At 39.9% G+C, this 16,935-nt stretch overlaps 2 long non-coding RNA genes across 4 annotated transcripts; both read right to left on the bottom strand.

Annotated features, from left to right (window-relative positions):
• Positions 1–227: 227 nt before the first annotated feature.
• On the bottom strand, positions 228–7,247 carry LOC129783646 (uncharacterized). The gene is made up of 2 exons (XR_008745411.1): positions 4,952–7,247; positions 228–1,806 (listed from the first exon to the last, which is right to left on the bottom strand). It is a non-coding gene; the product is annotated as an uncharacterized LOC129783646 (long non-coding RNA).
• Positions 7,248–7,255: 8 nt separating this feature from the next.
• On the bottom strand, positions 7,256–15,897 carry LOC114013422 (uncharacterized). 3 transcript variants are annotated; one of them, XR_008745410.1, is made up of 4 exons: positions 15,496–15,897; positions 11,428–11,492; positions 9,673–11,250; positions 7,256–7,421 (listed from the first exon to the last, which is right to left on the bottom strand). It is a non-coding gene; the product is annotated as an uncharacterized LOC114013422 (long non-coding RNA). The 3 variants fall into 3 exon arrangements; XR_008745409.1 differs by having other exon boundaries at positions 7,256–9,835; positions 10,676–11,250; XR_003556375.2 differs by having other exon boundaries at positions 7,256–11,250.
• Between the last annotated feature and the right edge of the window lie 1,038 nt (positions 15,898–16,935).

Genomic DNA, 16,935 nt, shown 5'->3' with positions numbered 1-16,935 from the left:
AAAGCAATCAAACAGCAGACATCCATTGGCCTGATACAAAGTGGGACCAATAAGCCCATCACGCACGGAAGCAGCCATCCGCGTTTCTCACAGTCCTTGCATGAAGTCCAGATAGCTGGGTCTTTCAATGACAAGCAAAGCTAGAATCAGCAGCAGTCACTCGCCTGAACCATCTGTTCTGTTCTCCATTCAGTGGGAAAGGAAAAATAAAATGGCATTGTAAAAGACTTGGTTAACATATTTATTGAACTCAGGTATCTGGAAGCATCCAAGGCACGTGAAGATTTTGTACTGGCATGAGTCTTCTTTGAACTGATAGTCTTTCATCTGGAAACTGGCATGGTTCTCAGTTTTGCATGTGTGTGTGTGCACGCGCGTGTGTATGCATTGAATCTGCAATGTGTTGTACATGCAGATGATTAAGCATTTAGCAATGTTTCTCTATACTAAGATTATTAATTTGGGACCATGAAGAAAAATGAGGTAAAGCATGGTTTAAAAGCTTTGAGGCAGAGCGTGCGCTGCTTAAAATGGTCCTCTTACTTTTTGTTCATTTGGCATAATACAGACATAAATTCTCAAATGTGATCTGTAATAGAAAGCAGTATTAGCTCTATCAGTATAGAAGGTGGCTTTTGATATGCTACTTGTTTATTCAAATTTATTAAAAAGGACTGAAAATTTTAAATGCTTCTGCATATGCATAAGCATTTAAGAGCCAGATCAGAATTCAGTCTGGCTGTTCTGATTTAGTGCATTGAATGACTAATGGGATGAAAATCAAGAAAAGTGGGCTTTCTTCCACACTTTGCTGCTTGTTTGTCTAATTTTTTTAATCAGTTTGTGCTTTTGTTTCCCTATCTCTAAAAAGAGAAACATTTCACGTGTCCATATTTGTAAAGTGTTTTAAGACATCAACTAAATTTGGTCCATCAATGGAAAGTTTTATTTATCATCTCTTGTTCAGTGCTTGCTGCTTATGGACATTTTGGGAATGGATTCATCAGATGCAGATGCACTGATGTATTTGTGAGATCATTTAAGTTCAAGAACTAATTAGAAAACCTCAAAATATTTCTGAAGATGTTGAAAGAAAAATAATGCGAGATTTAACACAGGACTAAATTCTCAAGAGTGTAATGAATGAACGAATCTTGAGAAATTTAACAAACTAAATAACATGATAATGTTGACCAGTTTCATGCCTCATTTCTCTGTTAGCAGAATGGGATCAAGGAACTCAATGGCTTCCCAACAAAGCAGTGAGAACTCAATTCAGTCATTGCTACCCAGTGAGTCAAAGACGTAAATTGCTAATCTTTGCTTTGTTCGTTTTTTTTTAAGTCAAAATAAGGTAGAACTAAATAACTGAGACTTCCTTAAAAAAAAGAGGTGGCTTCAAGTGCATGTTACAAAAAGGTTATTGGCTTCTTCAGGCGATCAGTTCCTTTTGACATCCACAACAGAAATTAGGTAGACTTTTCTGGAAATAGGATCAGATTCTTCTTCTGATACATCTAAATCTAATGTCGTGTTTTGGAATCATATGGGTAACAGTTGGCAGTACTCAGACAGATATATGGACCCTGACAACACCCAGATGTATACCAGGAGCAGCAGACAAGCAGTAAAGGCTGCAAGTGAATATATAATGAAAGGCAGAGGATACGGTTCATGAAAGCAGTTGAAGAAATTTGGATGAAAATCCAGTGACCTTCCTGCTATTGGTTCCTGTCGACAAGTGGCAGACATCTGCCCTATCCCTCCTGCTATCTTGCTGGGTGTCTCACAATCACACAGGTTGAGCTGTGGAAATGGAAGAGTAAGGGAAATTGAGCCCTGTCCATTTAGAAGTGAACTTATGGTGCATGTGCTTTTATTTTTTTTATAGCTAGTTTCATGTAGCGATAATGAGCAGCCATGTGGCATTGCAACCTTCTCTTTACTTATAGCATAAAACAGCTTTATTCCTGCAAGGGCAGAGCCAAATGTTTTGCAAGCAAGAAAGCAGTCATTTCAAATAAGATGTTTCTATAATTCTAGCACTTGGTAGTAAGAACTGAATAGCATAATTATAGGTAAGGAAGTGGTGGTTGGGAGGAGATGATGGAAAGGTTTTTCAGCAAACAAGCAGAGCTGGGTACTTGTATCCTGCCACTGCTGAAGCACCATAGTGTCTCCAGAAGTCACCAAAGAAAATCTTCAAAACATAAGAACATACAATGAGCATGTCCTAAACAAAAGCATGTAGCATAAAATGGAGTTCAAGTGTGTCTGGGCCATAATTAGCTTAGGAGATATGGAGAAGAGTCCTCTGATCTGAGGTCAAGGCTGGCAGATGGCTGCGGCCATAGAATCATAGAATATCTCAAGCTGGAAAGGACCCACAGGATCACATGTAAGTAGTTCTGAACAGACTACTTTTGAAAAAGAAATAAAAATCAGTAAGAAGTAGGGAGTAACAGGGTTTTTCTGTTTTGCTGCAGCAGCTCAAGTTTAAATTAATGATAGCTATACTAGGCTATTGTTTTCTTTTCCCACAACAGAAAATTTGAGAAAGGATGCTCTGTGCACCTTCCCAGGTGCTATGGGGTCGTGTATCCAATAAGAAAATATTTTAACAATTGCTTACTCCTGCACTATTTATAGGTGGGAATTTTATTTATTTGGTAATACATATTTATACAGAGAGCGTGAAATTAGAAACAATATTTGGGCATGTCTCAAGATATGCTATGTAGATAGACAATGTCATATGTTGAACCAATTGTACTGCAACCCACTGTACTCCTCTCTAAAATAACTTTCTCTGTGTCACTATCTTCTGTCTCCCAAGTAGGGAGTCAATATGAATGTTTATAATATGCAGAAGGGGTTTTTCACTGGTGTGAAACAATTACGTATAATCCACATTGCACTGGGCGTTTAGCCAGCCAGGGTTGTAGGCAAGTGCCATATGTCATTTCTCAAGTACATGATACATCGTTGCTTGAGACCCAAGCATATTTTACCACACACATTGCCCATCCATTTCTTGTTTTTATCTGTGGATTCTGCATGTTTTTCATTGCAAGCTCTCTGCCTTCTGTTCTCTTTGGAAATCACTTTGCTGATTATGGATATTATCAGCACAGCCAAGAGCAGAAATGATGCCATATCCTCATTTCATGTAAAATTGAAGGTTGTATTTGTGAAATTGATCTGTAATTATGATGCCCAGAGGAATTCTGCAAAACTAAGGAACAGTACAGATCCTTCATTAGCAGATTAAAAAGAGTAACGCTCAAAGCAGTTACTGAAAAAGGTAAAATTTTTCTCTGGAGTCTACTTGCAGGTGTCTGGTATCTTCCATAAGTTATAAGGAGATCACAGTTTCCTTTTATCTGCCTGTCTATTCCTCTTGCAGGCTTCCTCTTCAAGAAACCTTTTTGGTTTAGTTGTAGGTTTATTACAGTATGAACGACCAAGTTCTTATTTACTTCTCAAATGGACCAAATAGGACTATCCGAATAGTGATGAGGACAAAGACATTTTAAAGTTAAACTGTTTCACATTGAAATCACAGTTGTATTTCTGCATGAGGTCCACTGGATCTGCAATAAAATACACTTTGCAGGTATGTGAGACTTAAAAAGGTGGTGAGTTAGAGTTGCAGTCTTGGAGGCAGAAGCCCTTAAGCCAGTAACTGTGTGATGATGATTTTCCCCCAGGACACAGGAAACTCAGGTTCAGTTCTGTCCTTCTCATCAGGATTAATCTCATGTTTTCTGGTTTTCCTCCTGTCTGTGCAGGTAGACTTCTGGCCGATCTGTTTCATTTTGCATAAATCACAGAATGTCTGGGGTTGGAAGGGACCTCTGGAGATCATCTAGTCCAGCCCCCTGCTAAAGCAGGTTCTTCTAGAGCAGGTTGCACAGAGTTGCATGCAGGTGGGTTTTGAACGCCTCCAGAGAAGGAGGCTCCACAGCCTCTCTGGGCAGCCTGTTCCAGTGCTCTGGCACCCTCAGAATAAAGAAGTTCTTCCTCACATTTGGATGGAACTTCTTGTGTTGCAGTTTGTGCCTGTTGCCCCTTATCCTGTCACTGGGCACCACTCAAAAGAGCCTGGCCCCATCCTCTTGACACTTGCTTTTAAGATATTTGTAGACATTGATAAGATCTCCTCTCAATTTTCTCTTCTCTAGACTAAACAGGCCCATCTCTCTCAGCCTTTCCTCACAAGGGAGATGCTCCAGTCCCCTCATGATCTAATTAATTAATTAATGAGTTTCCAGAACTGGGATTTGAGGTGTTTTCTCCAGGCTAGAATGTGATTCTCACAGTCTGGCTCCATGGTCAGAAAATGTTGTATCATCACTGGTGTTGCCCTGACAGCAGTGCTGTGGGTCTAGCCATGGAAATCTGGCCAAATCTAGCAAATGCACTGTGAATGTACAGATAGTCTGGGGAATGACTAAACTAGTGTAATTCATTTATCTTTGTAGTGAACAGTTTCTACTTTAAAAGACACTAATAAAACTAAAGTGTCCAGAAGACTCCAAACTATCATTAATATGGTTGCATACTTTCTGTGTGGTATTTTCTCTTGTTTCTCACTGTGAAGGAGTTGATTGTTTGATTCTGTGAATAATTGCTAACAGATATAGTGGAGGAAGAGGGCTGAAGAAGGACATGAATAAGAAGTTAGAGATGCCAGTTATCATGAGACTACTTAGCTGCTTCATGCTTTAAGAATAGCAGAGGCACAGTGGCAAGACTGACAAAAATAATCCAGTTTGGCTCTTCTCCCATATTCTGTAGTGCCCTGCCATGAGCACAGCACCCTGTACCAGTTCCCCTCACTCACCAGCCTTCCCATCCTTGGTTACAGCTTCAGGTCCCTGGTCAGCCGTAAGCGAATGCCATTGCCAAGGGCTGGCGGTCACCCATGGAAATACACAGCATTTATTACCTGATGAGCATGTGTAGCCCTCGCAGAAACCAGCACTGCTTCTGGTATCGTTTGCCGATTAGTTTGAGATTATTAGTAGAAGTTCCCAAGCCATAAAACCCTAAAGAAAAGTGATTATTACAGTTACTTTATTATGTTCTCTTTTTTTTTTGAGAAGACTATTAATGGAATCCTAGGGAGAAACAGTCCCTGGATATGTGGGGTTTTTTAGCATTTGAGTATCTTAATTCACAATGAACTCTCCTTGTTAGGTAATTTGTACAGATTTGGTTAGTGTGGGGAGGTACCCGTGTTTGAGATTGTTAGTGATGCTGCAGATGATGCCAGTTTGCATGGTACAAGCTACTGAATGGATGAAAGAAATGTTAATAGGGTCTTACTTTGCAGTTTTGAATGGACTTTATATTAATAAAAATACTGACTTTCTAATCCTCGTCTGTTAAAACTCTCTTGTATGGTTTTCAAATGAGGTTCAAGGGAAATGCAGATATACTTGCAGAAAGAGTACTATAATTAAAAATACATTTTCAAAGCAATTAAAAGTGGCTAGGTTTCTGGATCATCTTTACTTTGATCCTGAAATCCCATATAATCTGAGTACAACTCACTTTTAATAGGATGATAATAGAATAGACCTCTGCTTCTCTTTTCTTTTTAAGCCACTGTGCTATGCTTTGGAATAGTCATGGTGTATTTGCTAAAGCTTTGAAACTGGGAATTCTCACAACTGCCCCTCACTGCTGGTTTTGTCAGAGGCTAAATATGTGCATTATAGGACACACTTTAGAACAGCACTTTTCCTTGTCACGTTGTCCTTATTTGTAGTCTGAAGATGATAACATTCCTGTACTTCAGTATTACAAAGATAAATTCATTAACATTTATTGCACCTGGGCTGAAGGCGCTATAGAAATGCAACCCTTGCCACAGTGCTGGTACTTGGATGGCACTTGGTAGTGTACATGATGGGTTTTGTGCACCCTTCAGCAGGTCATGGTTCAAGACCTGTCCTTTTAGCTGGGCTTGGCTGTTCTTCCTCCTTATCCTTTCTTTTCAAGAGTGTTTGGTTGTGAATCCCAGCTGTTAGTCCCAGTCGGTATCCCCATTTGCAGCAGAGGATATGTAGCATCGTGAACTTCATTCCTGCAGTCATGTGTCTAAACTACTTCACTGAGCGGGCCTTTACATTCCCTGCTAATGTAGTGTTTATCATCAGCTCCTTTTTTGGTATATTGTTCCACTGTCATGAAAGGAGTGGTTTAGATTGGATTGCTTAAAGAATCACCACCAAAGAGTTTGAGTGAAATAGGTTTAATACGAATATGTGGAAATGCCTCTGCACAAGATTCGATGTCAAGGTTCAACTATTACTTATTGCATGGAGTAAATGCACAGAGATAAATCAAGTTGAAATTGAGTCAAATAGAGTTGGAAATAGCTTATATAGCTTATAAAGATCAAAGGTGTAAGAGGGTAAAGGAGATTGTCGTGTCGAGTCACAAGGTTTAGAGTGGACCACCTTGCTTTCTAAATTCTCACAGAGTTTAGGTGCATCTGGATCTTTTCCTAGTCTCAGACCTGGACAAAAGTTTAGATCTACAGAAATATAAAGAGTAAGGGGAATTCTGCCGTTGACTCATGAGGTTCAGAATAGACCCCCTTGCTTTCTAAACCCTTATAGAATATAGGTGCAGCTCGGTCCAATCTTAGTCTCAGACTTGGACAACGGTTTGTATGTGAAGGAAGGGGAGAGAGAGAGAGAATCTGTGCACAATTCAAGATTATCCATAGGACTTTAGCACCAAAGCAAATCAATAATACTTTTTTAAAATCACAAAAATAACCTAACGCTTCAAGCTTGCAATGCATATTATAATAAAGTATACCTGTTATAAGCCCCCCTTGAGTTCAGTGAAATGCTCATGTCCAATGCCTTTTGCATTCCTCAGTAGGTGAAGGGTTGAGCCTTGAGGAACAGGGGTGTCAACCCAGGCCTCATCGTCAACTTTCCACGACAGCCCCTCTAGTACCACAGACTTGGTGGTTTGCAAGCTCTGAGTGGCATCCCACTGAGAGGGAGATGCTGGTCGCAGCCCGCTGCAGGCCAGGAGAGCTCAAAAGGGTCTCACTTTAGGACCACTGTTCATAAGGCTGTGAGATGACTGGCTTTAGTCATCAGCAAATTCCCATCCTGGCTACAACCTGAGTTGGGCATTTTGGCAAGAGTTCCAAGAACTGTGGTCTCCTTGCACTCAGGTTACCCCTTGCGCTACAATCCGAGCAGGAGCGTGCCAGGGTTGTCTCCGTTCTCATTCCCTGCTTTGGCCAGTCAATGGGAGTTCCAGCACAGGCAGTGCCACTCTGCCTCAGTCGAGTAGGAGTTACTGGTATGGTCAAGGGGTGCTCAACTGCCTAACTCCTTACTCCAGGCACTGAGGCCTAGTCAGCAACTCCCGGGGTGTAGAACAGCCTGGAAAGGGAGAGAAATGCACCACCACAACCACTAATGGGGATGGAAGTAGCAAATGCATGAGACAGTATCAGTCAAAGACTCTGAAGTTCTTTTTCTTTGCTACTTGACTGCACAGGAACAAGACACAGTCTTGTTTTAGTCAGTAACAGTATCTTTACTTACAAGATGGAAATTCAGTGCTGATGATAATGTTGGGTTCTTACCCTTAGCTGAATTTTAATACATAAGCTGACATGTCAAAATGTAAGTATAAGCAAGATCTGAGATCTCTATTATTAGTTTTTTAAGTCTATCTCCCAACTTTAACTTGAATGCAGGACAAAAGATATCTGAATTTAAATATATTACTGTTTTACTTGTCATCAATATAAATGTTAGACGTTTTCTTTTCAGAATATGGGACTGCACATCAGCACAAGTTATTAGCTGCAAACCCCTTTATGCAGCGTCATTTGCTGCTGGATTTGCATACATTTTTCTAATGACTCCACCTGTCAGCTGTCATGGTTTCTGCAGTATTTTAATATTTCACTGTTCAGAGTTAAGAAGGCTTATGAGATCTTGGTTCATTTATTGGTATTCAGTGTGGAATTTCTTTATTGTGGGATGGATTATGGAGGCACAAACTGTTATTCTAATGGCTTCTTTGCAAGTGACTAACAATGTCTTATCAGGGGCATTTTATGTAGCTGTACAGTATGTTTAAAATAATACGATGTGGGGTGTGCAGTGGACAAGATTCCAACATTTGTTTTATTTGTATTCTAGGACACAAGGGTATTAAGGAAAAATGAAATGGCAGCTGCAGCTGTTGTAGGCATTCCCCAAAGGGATAGCACTAATAGGATATATATCTTCATCCACAGCTGAGTTAATTTTGAAAGCAGAGAATGAAAAATGAAACTAACCACATATAACACAATCTTGGATAACAGGGGTCGGTAGGAAGTAGCTACCCTCACTAATCTGTGACATCATTGTCATAAAAAAGGAAATCTTTCAACTAGAAATCCTAAATGAGGAGGTTTTGTGAGGCAGCTGAAGTATTGGTCTGTCTGAAATAAAGAACACGCTGGGGAACGGTATGTCTAAAGGACAGTGTTTAAAGTCTGCCAATACTGTAGATCTACACTGCTGGAAAAGCATTGTTCAGAAAAGGAATAACTTTAAGTCTTTTTTAGGCCTGGTATTAAAGGCTGTATTTTCAATGTTTATGCTGTAGATGAAATATAGTGATAGAAATACAAAGCCACAAAAATTACAAGAGAAATTTAGTTTTTAGTAAGGTCCTAACTTCATTCCGACTGGATTTATATTCTTCATTTCTTCTAAAATGGTGTAATTTTTTTAAATGGACCCAAATGTAGCTTTTCATTTTGTCTTTGAGAAGCTTTCAGTCTGTCTCCTACATCCCAGTTTATTTCTCTCTGGAAATTTGCCAGGTGCAATATTGTGGGGGAAAATGCCTCAAACCTTTATTTAATCTTTACTTGAGTCTCCCACCCAAAAAGCATGATTCACAGTAAAATTTCCTCATGCCCAGTGATTTCTCCCCTGCACACTGATGGACTTGAATGTCTTAAAGCTGCATCTTTGCTGGCAATTCTAAAAAAAAAAATGCTCCCAGAGGGGCAGATTCACAAGCAGTGATGATGGCACGGGTGTTACATAGGCAAGACTAATTTACCACTTGGTAAGCTAATAGTACACAGAGCAGGTTTAGAAAAAGCACATCCATCTACAGGCTGGCTCTCTGAGGCACAGTCAACCTAACACACCATTCTGTTTCTTGAGTTCTGTTTTTTAAACAGACTGATACTTAAGGAGCACAGCAACCTTGTCCTCTAAGGTTTCTGGCTGAAGGATTTCCTTTTTATCTCCAGTCTGTCTCTATAAACCTACAGAAATGCCATGCTCTGGAATACTTGAGCCTTTATATAGAGCTGTCAAAATAGTCTTTGGCAGAGTCTAAGCAACAGATGTGTTTCCATGATCAAATGTTAGTTGATTTTGTGAAGTATCATCCTGCCAGTGCTCAGTCATTATAGACTTGTGCAGGTGCCTCCAAACCTGTTTTAGGCTTTTTGAGGAGCTCATGCAGGAGCAACACAAAACGTGTGGCTGAACTCTCTCCAACTGTAGGTATGTTTGAGCAGAAAACATTCACTGTTGGTATTAGACTATGGGAAAATCTTATGTTACAATGTGGATATGCCATATTATACATACTAAGACAATAGACAAGCACCTTACAGGAATGTCCTTTCATAGTGTGTGTCCTGTTACTTCTGAGTATGTCACAGCAGTGTAGGGTCCTTTGGAAAAGAGGTTGCCAAGCCTTGGTGGTAGGACTCTCAAAATCTGTAGATACTTTCTTATTGCTTTTCCCTTTTTTTTACATTTTTTAGTTCCTAAGATATGTTTAGAAAATGAAATGACAGAGGGCAAATTATTAGTACTGAATTTCGTCAAAGGTTCTAGCTGCTCTTTCTGCTATACTTTGTGTGCCTTTTGTTTCAGTTCCTGTCATTCCAGGATTTTCTTCCCAGCTTGTGTGTCATTAAAGATGACTGTCACTAGCCCTTTCTCTAGTGTTGCATCTGGGCAGGCGCATGGGTAGATCTACATGTGTTCACAGTTCTACTGTGTTCACAATTCAAGGCTAGGCTATGTTCCCTGGGTTGAGCATGGTGAGTAAATAGGCCTGCATCATTTATATTAAAATTGCAGATTGGGTCAAACTACAAAGGTCAAATCTGGGGTTTCAAACACCCATTAGCTGCTAAGATTCCAAAACTTCTCTTTATCCATTATCAACACTGAGGTTATTTTGTAAAATTTGAGTCTTTAGGGTCTACTTTTTCTGGGGTTGCTGGTCCAGAATACCGTAACAATTTGGGAAACTGCTGATTTAAGTTGGTTGTGTGCTAATTTTGGCTCAAACTGGAAGGAAAATATCTGCCCATTTAAATCAATTATAACTAATAAAATCTTGATTGGGCATAATGGAACATACTAAATTAGGTTATGTTAATACATAGAGCATTTGAAAGAGATAAAAAGCCTTTGTTCAATACAACATATAATCTTGGTAGGATATAAGAGTAAAGAAATCCTCTTTATAATGTTTAAAGGTATTCAAAGCAACAATTTTTTACATCTTCTATGAGAAGTAGAGTGAAAATATGATAAGCTTTCATTTCTGAAGATTCATTTGCTATGGTGAAGAAAAAATGTTTGGTTTTGCTCACTTGATCAAACTGTTTTCTGGGTTTTAATTTCCTTTTCCTGAAATGTCCAGAATGGGTTGCATTGATTCAGTGGCCCTTTGCATTGGTTTTCTTTTTCTGTTTAGTCCCTGTAGAAACAGTGTAGAAGCTGTTGCTAAGAGCTTGTGGAAACAGAAGTGATGGTGGATTCTTTACTACCATCCAGGAAGTTCATATTTTCCTTTGGTTCCCTTCAAATTTTGGGAACCTATCATATTTGCTAATAGGAAAGTTTTCCATGGATATAACCATTTCTCATTTATTTTTTCTCATCACTGTTGCTTTCTCCGTCAGCATAATTAGTTATACTAATTACAATATAATTACTTAGACTAAGTTCCATATTAAACCCATGTATATTACCAACTGTTCTGCAGGGGAAAAAAAAGAGATACATGTTAAAAGCAATTTCTGAAGATCTGAAACAATATTCTAATGGATCGGCAGCTACAGCTGCATAGTGGGACTTTCCCAATAGAGAGAAGAGGGGTTTGTTTCTGATTTCACTAAGGCATGCGCAGTGCTGTTCTGCACCATGGAAACGCTTGTCTCAGTCCCTGCAGTGGAAGCAGTGAAAGATGAGGTTGTTTAAGTGACACAAATTATCTCTCCATCGGAGTGTGAGGTTGAGTTTTTCAAGCCCAGTGCTCAGAGGTTGCAGTAGCTCGGTGTCAGCACTGGCTCCTGCAGTAATACTTAGCATTGCATGGACAAAACCTTCCCCATGTACATACTTTCCAAGGTAACCACTTGTATTTCTGCAGGTCAATCAAAGCTCTTTGCAGGGCAAGAAGGAAAACTGAAAGAAACAACAAAGTAAAGAGAGAGAAAGCAATCAGCTATTCTGTAATCCTTGTCTTAGACTCTGTGGCAAATTGCCTCTTGAATTTAATGGGGCCAAGTCTGGTTTCTGGGTAGTAAGGGAATTGTGCCCAGATATTTGAATGTAAAACTCATTGTACATGTGATACTAATTTGGGGGCAACATTTCTCATCATGCTGCAGTCCCTTTTCTGAAGCCTGCCTGTAACCTGGACTGTCACATTCCTATTAAAGAGTGTATCAAGGCCAATTACTGATATAATACCCTGCTTGGCTCAAGTTATTGTTTTATTAATTCATTGTAATGAGATAATGTCATATCTCACACCTCAAGTGCTTTTGCTTATCCTGGTGGTCCTTCACAGGTAATTGATAGTGACACAGCAGTGTCTTTGAACAGGGAGCTGCTCGTTCAGGTTACAAAGCACTTTCTAGAGAAGGAGTCCTTTGATAAAACCTACTAGAAATAATTCTTTTCCCCTTTGGGAGAATGGAGTAACTCTCCTCCTACACCTGCCTTGCTTCACGCCCGGTGCCACACTGCCTGTGCTGTGGAGGCAGGGAACTCTGTCAAGCAATACACACTGCAAGACTGGAGCCAGAGCAACCATCTGGCTCATTAAGGTGTAGTGCTGGCAGAGATGAAGGTGAATCCTGCTAAATACTCATATGACTCTGTAGGGTATAGGAAGAAAACTAATGGGGCAAAGAGTCATTTGGACCTGAATGTGATCTGCTTTCCCCTGCTAATTGCTGAATAATTTGAGTAAAGGTTTTAAAGCATGAGGTTTTGGGTTTTTTTATTTTGTCATTAGCCAGCAGCTTTATAAAGTAACATTTATGGTTAAGGCAGTCAAGACCCACTGTAGTCAAAATTCCTCTGTTCTGCTTCTGACTTAGCCACTCACTTCATACATGATGGCAAACCACACACCCACTGAATACTTCAGGTTATTCATAATCATTACCATCCTGTGATTCAGACAGAATATGGTATAGCTTCTTGGAAATCATTAAGAACAGGCTTTGCTCAAAACAAGAACTGGTTCTTTGCTCAAACAACATGCCTGATGAAGTAATTATATGAACTTTGGTGTTTTGAAATAGCCTTCATATTATGTTCTCTTTAATGTTCTAATTATTCTTTAAGGGAAAATATTTTGAAATCCTGTAACTGAGCAGATCTTCTCCTTTTAATTTATTTGATGATAGCATGATGACTTCTATCTATATCTTCTGTAGCTATAGTTTGTCTTCAAGCTCATGGGAGGGAGAAACAAGAGTAGGTAAGTACATCAGCTACCAGATATATCTAGTGCTTTTTCTGTGAAAACTTTTTCAAATGACAGTAACCTAGCAATTTAGAAAATGATTGTGTTACCAAATAGTGCAACATGATGAGAATGGGTATCTAGAACAAAACTGCTGATGCTGTGGATCCGTTGTCCATACTACACACCTTCCAGGGGATTTCACTCCAGTCTGTTTCTAGATCAGTCTTGAGTACTGAGTTCCTATTAGTGGTTCATGTAATGATCTTCCAGTTCATTTTAATTTGCAAAGAAACCAGGTTGTGTGTGCCAAGATAGCTTTCTGGTGTGACTCAAAGCACAGTGAAGTGAGCGTTACTAGGAGTTCATTTCCCAAGTGCCCTCCGGATCTGAACTTAAACACTAGTGTAGATAAACCTGTCAGCTGATGCTGAATTAGCAGTAAGTATTTGAGGCATGTACCCATTAGAGGACTGTGCCTTGTTTGCTAAATGCAGAGGAAGCATCTCCAAAAACAACCTCTGTACTTTAAACCTCCCTAAGGCCTATGAAGTAGAGGAAATCTGTATTTATCTGTGATCTTAGTTAATTCAAACAGCAGTTATTTGGAAGAAATCGTAATCACTCCTTCTTGTAATGAATGCAAATGTTCAGATTGCCAGATGGATTTGAATGAGCGACAGCCTAATTTTGGCTTACAAAAATAACAATAAAAAACTTAAATTGAAATATTTCTGGCCATCATCTACAGTTAGAGTTAAAAATGAACCACATGTGGAAATGTTTTGAGGAATAAGAGACCTCAGACCACTATGTAGCATTTGGGCCATGGATTCCACCATGTGGAGCCTTAATACGGTGTGGCAGAAAAATGTGATATTGCATAGAAAGTGTATGATTATCAGTCATGTCCATGTGTGTTCAGTGTTTATACAGTTTCCCCAAAAGGCCTTTGACTTCAGTAGCCTTAATCAAAAGTACTGGCCTGTTGACTAATGTCTAGTATTTATATTCAAAACTCATCAATTCTCAGAGTGACAAATAACCAAGGGTGTTGATCTTGGAGTATGAAATATGACTCTTTCCTAATAAGTGGAGCTACAGTTGCAATAAACCAAATGTCTTGGGATTAGCTAGAAATCTGCACAAAATCCATTATTACTAGTGTCTTTGCACCTTCTGCTACATTTGTCTGATTTGACAGTTTATTTTCATTGCAAAGTTGCTATTTCTTCACTGCTTCTATTGCTGTGTCTGCTTTAGATGGAGAATGTCTAGTTTTGCTGGAAACTATTTTCTGTGAGAATTACTGTACTCTGAGACACACCAAGAACAAGGGAAACATTCATATTCACTGTGGGACCTCTTTTCTGGCGAAGTACCTATGTCAGAAGATAAGAGGTGGGGAAAACCACTACAAACAATAGGCCATTGAATATGTACTGTGTGTTGCTGCACTGCACAGGAGCCAATGAGGACTTCAGAGAACCACCACTTTTTTTTTTTTTTTTTACTAGGTTGGTAAAAATACTTCTCTGAGATCAAACTTTCAGACTGATCCAGCCAAGTAGGACAGGAGAATGCATGGAGCAATAGGCAGTGAGACAGGCAAAATAAGAAAAGGGTTTTGGTTTGGTTTTTTTTTTGCAAATTAAGTATCTTTATCTTGAATCAAAGACAGTAAGTGCATCTTCAACATGCTATTCCATAAGAAGGCTGTATCTATATGCAATACTGATGTCTATAGGATGTAGCTGTGCATAAATAATAAAATAATCTCTCCAATTTGTTAAGTGGTGCATGTATTGCTCTTGGCCATAATAACAATGCAGAAGGTGTAGGCTAGAGGCTAGAGGAAACTGCTGTTTCTGGATAACCCTGATGTGCATCTGACCAGGGCGAGCTTTCTTTGGTGGAGATATTATCACATGCTCATATCAGCAGACTGTCTTTCAAGCCTCAGTGAGCCCTAAGGCTCCTCAACATGAAGGTGGCTGATAATAAAGCACTGGTTCTAAGGAGAGCTCTTTTTCTGTCTTGCTATCTTAGCTACACACATTAATTGTCCTGCCATTAGAGGAATAATTCACATTGTATAATTCAGTTCCAGGTACTGTCTAGGTATGGAAGGTGGCTGGTGTATATGTAAGGAAATCAAAGTGCCTTCTCTGTTCTAAGACAGTAGAAAGCAATAATGACCCATTTGCCTTTTCTGCTAAACAGAAATTATGAAACCCCTCTGTGCCAATGGACTTCTGATTGCAGGGGGACACAGAGTCAAAAGCCGTAGCTTTTTTTTTTTTCTCTCTTTTTTAAAATTTATTTCTGACTTGTTCTTTTTATCTTAATTGCATGACATCCCCTTTGTGTCTCGGGTTCCTTCAAGTCTCTGTAAAACAGTTATAAGAGGATTGCAGTATAACTTTTCTCATCAACAAAAATGCTCCTCATCAGATAAATTGCTACCTTGAACAATCATCTGAATGACAGCCAGAACCCTTGGAGCATGGGAAGGTGGTGAGAAAGGTAAGACTGTGTCCAGGCCCGGAATGGTCGGGTCTGGGGAGATTCTTTGTGATTCCCAGAGTAAGATTAAGACACAAATGAGGTCAAATGCCATAAAGAAAAGAAGTTTAATGGTACTCACATAAAGGCAGGAAATGGAGAGAAAGAGAGGAAAAATAAAGTAAAGAGAGGTGCAATAGCTACCACCGCATGGAGCTGGGGATCCCGTCAGCCCGGATTGACTTCACGTCAGATGGGGAATTCCATTTGGTGCTGGTTGTCACGGTTCTTTTATAGATATTTGAGAGTTGTTCACCCAAAAGTCTCTGCTCCTTCCAAGAGCTGCTTTGCATAGCCTCACCCCTCACTCGGTGGTGGTGCAAGCACCCATACCGTCTTATCAGAGAATTTTTCATCCTCTGGGGTCTGGGCGTACTTGCTGGGATGAGGGTACAAAACAGGAGATGTGTGGTTTTTGTGGTCAAGCAGATGCAGCGGTGTTTGGGTAAACGTCCGTGGTCCGCTGAAGCCAGATATAGACAAGTTCTCTACAGGGCCTCTGAGTCGGTTTGCGGTCAGCCAGCAATGTTGAGACAGATAGCACAGTTCTAATAACGCCCTTCACAGACTGCCAGGACATTTGCAGAGATAGGGAAGAGTTCATATCATCTACTATCCACCCTACCTTGCTGACATTGCCCTCTCCATACTGCAGTGGCAGGCTCTACTGACGTTTACCCAACATGGGATATGCTATCTTGAGAGCCCCATGTCCCGAGGTCACAGAAGTGACAGACAGAAACCAAGAGCTTGTGTATGCCTCTGCTGTGCTTCTCAGGGATGGAAACTTTTGCTACTAGAACTTTTCTGTGACATACTAATGATTCAGCATCCTCAGGACTGTGCAAAGAAAAGTAAAAATGCATCGCCTATGACGGTAACCAAAACCCAGGTCTCAGTGGAATTGTCAAAAATGACACATTTCACCAAACGATACACTTCAATCTAAGAATGCCTTCAAGTAAGGAGATTATCATGTTCCTCTTGCAGCTCTCCCCAGTTTGCTAGCCCTTAGGCATAGCTGCTCACACACCCCCTTCTGCTTGTAAGCCCTCTTCCCTGCTGCTCTGCACCTCAAACCTAGAAAAAGAGCAAAGAGGTCAAATGGGCTCAGCAGCTCTGCTTCTCAGACTGTTTCTTAGTTTCACTTTGGGAGGTAATAGAAGGCCAGAGAAAGGGGAGCTTTTGTAAATGGATTGTAGTTGGCACTGCTTGAACTGCTGCGCAGAGAAGGTTCTGTCAGCTCTTCCTCTTTACCTCAGTGGTGAAAAACTGCTAGATGTTGAAATATGTCATCGGAAAGCTAAGCCTGAAAGGGCAGAGTTTTAGTTGTGAGGTGCAAAGTGGTATTTGTCTGTCTGTATTTTGAGGATTTTGTTTTAAAAGCCCCTTAATTTTAAAAAGCTATAGGTGTAATTCCTTCTGATGCTGGACACCCCTACCTTGGAGGAGAAGTGAAGCAATACCTTATGACTCATTCTCCAAGTTTAGGGAAATTTGAACCTAACTAATAATTTTCATATTTAACATCATTTGCAATGTTTACTGTTGCCAGTTCAGGTTATCCAGGTTTTTCCCACCCAA

This window comes from Falco peregrinus, chromosome 1, assembly GCF_023634155.1.
Source record: "Falco peregrinus isolate bFalPer1 chromosome 1, bFalPer1.pri, whole genome shotgun sequence".
Taxonomy (NCBI): domain Eukaryota; kingdom Metazoa; phylum Chordata; class Aves; order Falconiformes; family Falconidae; genus Falco; species Falco peregrinus.
This window is presented reverse-complemented; position numbering and strand designations above follow the sequence as displayed.